Genomic DNA, 3,421 nt, shown 5'->3' on the forward strand with positions numbered 1-3,421 from the left:
CTGCATAGCTATGGTAACTTATTTTGTTGTTCTTCATTATCTGAGCCAGTGGTAGCATGTAGATGTTAAAGAGAAGAGGCCCCAAGATGGAGCCTTGAGGAACCCCACATGTCATATTTGTCAACTCAGATGTGTATTTACCGATAGAAACAAAGTTGTAGAATATCCTTCACCCAGGTATTCTACATCCTTGATCGAAGGCCCTGGCCGTTGCACTGAATGAGAGCATACGTTTGGACTGACAGTTTGATCAACCAATCAGATATTGATTTGTAGCCAATGGGCGTGTTCTTCCAGAGTTTCCTTCGGTTCCAGGTGCTCTAGAAGGCCCGCTAGTTAACTGGCTCGAGACAGAGGATCTATGAATGCGACGAAGCAATTCATGCCGTTTTATTGTTTTTAACTTGGAAATGGAAAGTGCAACCGGTGAAGTTGTTGCGGAATTGTTGTGAGTACCCTTTTCGAGATGACAATTCAGTGAAAAGACGGACATTATAATGCCGCGGAGGGGGGGCGGGGGGTGTGTGTGTCTACAGAAGGTCCAGTTGTGATAGACACGGTTCGCCACTGCTGTAATATGACTTGAGAGATTTAAACTCCGCACACTGAGTTGATCTCTTTTCTATAGACGCCGGAGGCGGGCAGCGTCAGGTAAAAAAAGTTATTTAGCCTTCCCAAACCTGAGCCTCACGCGCCGCCTGTGCCAATCACACAAAAAACATGTTGCTGTGACTGTGAGCATTAAACATTAAACTAAACAAACACAACAGTACGTTATTGTCCTTATAAAATAAAAACATACATTTTGTCCACCGAGATATGAGGCACCTTACCCTCAAGAGATCCTCACGTGCTTTGAGAATCTCCCACAATCCATTGCCGTAACAAAGCTAATGCAGGCATACGTTTGTGACACCAGATGGCGCAATTGTGTATGTGCGTGTGGGGAGTCTTGCAGTAGAACATTCGACTGTAGCGCCGCCACTGTGGGCTAAGCCCCGAATGTTTCCAGGTCCAGGCGACGCCCCTGGGTCACACAATAGGCTCTTAACACACATTACCATAATGATCCCATTCTGAGTCCTTTACGACCACATTGTGTGACATGTTATTATTAACAATAAGTTTTATTACAGCTGATTTTTACTCCATATGTTATTCCTCTATTCCATCCATCCATCCATCCATCTTCTCCCGCTTATCCGTGGTCGGGTCGCGGGGGTAGCAGTTCCAGCAGAGAGCCCCAAACTTTCTTTTCCCTGGCGACATCAACCAGCTCTGACTGGGGGATCCCAAGGCGCTCCCAGGCCAGCGAAGAGATATAATCCCTCCACCTGGTCCTAGGTCTACCCCTTGGTCTCTTCCCAGCTGGACGTGCCTGGAACACCTCCCTAGGGAGGCGCCCAGGTGGCATCCTAACTAGGTGCCCGAACCACCTCAACTGGCTCCTTTCGACGCGAAGGAGGAGCGGCTCAACTCCGAGTCCCTCCCTGATGACCGAACTTCTCACCTTATCCCTAAGGGAGACACCAGCCACCCTGCGGAGAAGAAACCCATCTCGGCCGCTTGTATCCGCGATCTCGTTCTTTCGGTCATGACCCATCCTTCATGACCATAGGTGAGGGTAGAGAACGAAAATGGCCCGGTAGACAGAGAGCTTTGCCTTCTGGCTCAGCTCCCTTTTCGTCACAACGGTGCGGTAAAGCGACTGCAGTACCGCTCCCGCTGCTCCGATTCTCCGGCCCATCTCACGCTCCATTGTTCCCTCACTCGAGAACAAGACCCCAAGATACTTGAACTCCTTCACTTGGGTAAGGGACTCATTCCCTACTTGAAGTGGACAGTCCATCGGTTTCCTGCTGAGAACCATGGCCTCAGATTTGGAGGTGCTGATCCTCATCCCAGCCGCTTCACACTCGGTTGCGAACCGATCCAGTGAGTGCTGAAGGTCGCAGACCGATGAAGCCTCTATTCCATTGCAATGTAAATACTGTTATATCTTTTTATTATCTTTTATATTTTTCTAGTTCTCTACCTTTGTTTTTATGCAGCATGAAATCAAGTCAAATTCCTCGTACGTGTAAACCTACCTGGTAATAAACCTGTTTCTGATTTCTGATTATATTTTGTGCAAATATGTTTCAAATTATAATTTGAATGTATTTTTCTTTGATGATAAAAAAAAAACTGACTCAGGAGCAGCGACCAAGAAGAAGAAACCTGCAGCTGGTAAACACACACACACACACGCACACGCACACACACACACACACACACACACACACACACACACACACACACACACACACACACACACACACACACACACACACACACACACTGGATTCATTAAAAGGTCTCCTATCATGCAAAACGCACTCCTTGATGTCTTTTCTACATCACTATGTGTCCCCGGTGTGTCAGGCAATAAAACCCTCTCACATAGACCCACACAAACACATTAAATGTGTTTCGCGCACTTGTATGCCCATCCCCCCATGTTAACCACATCTGACACACACACACACACACACACACACACACACACACACACACACCACACACACACACACACAAACACACACACACACAGATGACTACTCTGTTCTGATTTAAAACAATAGTATTGTGACTACAGTTTGAAAGGATGTTAAAAAAACATCTGGATGATTCCGGGAACAGCAAAGTAAGAGGTGGGAAACGAACACAGCAGGAGGTTAAGCCAAACCATTCTTCACTGGAGGGGGGACTGACTGGATGTCATGAGGGATCAACAATGACAGTTTGGAGAATATAACCCCCCCACCCCTCTCCGTCATATATTTGTACTATTCCAGATTTAAAAAAAATCCAGATTTCATTTGGTACGATCCAAATATTTATATTAGGGCTGTCAGTCGATTAAAATATTTAATCGCAAATTAATCGCACATTTTTGATCTGTTCTAAATGTACCTTAGAGGAATATTTTTCAAGTTTTTAATACTCTTATCAGCATATGAGTGGACAAATATGCGTTATGCTAATGTTTATTATCATTTGAATAATGACAAATATTCTCATGAATATTAAACACAACAACCTGTGTGTGGGTGTGTGTGTGTGCGTGTGCGTGTGCGTGTGTGTGTGGTGTGTGTGTGTGTGTGTGTGGGGGTGTGTGTGTGTGTGTGTGTGTGTGTGTGTGTGTGTGTGTGTGTGTGTCTGTGTGTGTGTGTGTGTGTCAGAGTTCCCATTAGCCGGTAATTACCGGACTACGACCGGTAAAATATGCTGAAGACCGGCAAATCTAAATCTCTCCGGTCAAAGTGTCCGTTCAAAATAATTTCCGTTTAGCGCAATACCGCTTCAGTTGCGCAACCTGCGCCATTTATGTGACAGACAAGAATAGTCAATTATAATGTCTAACACGTAATGTGGAGAG

This window comes from Gymnodraco acuticeps, unplaced genomic scaffold, assembly GCF_902827175.1.
Source record: "Gymnodraco acuticeps unplaced genomic scaffold, fGymAcu1.1, whole genome shotgun sequence".
NCBI classification, from domain to species: Eukaryota; Metazoa; Chordata; class Actinopteri; order Perciformes; family Bathydraconidae; genus Gymnodraco; species Gymnodraco acuticeps.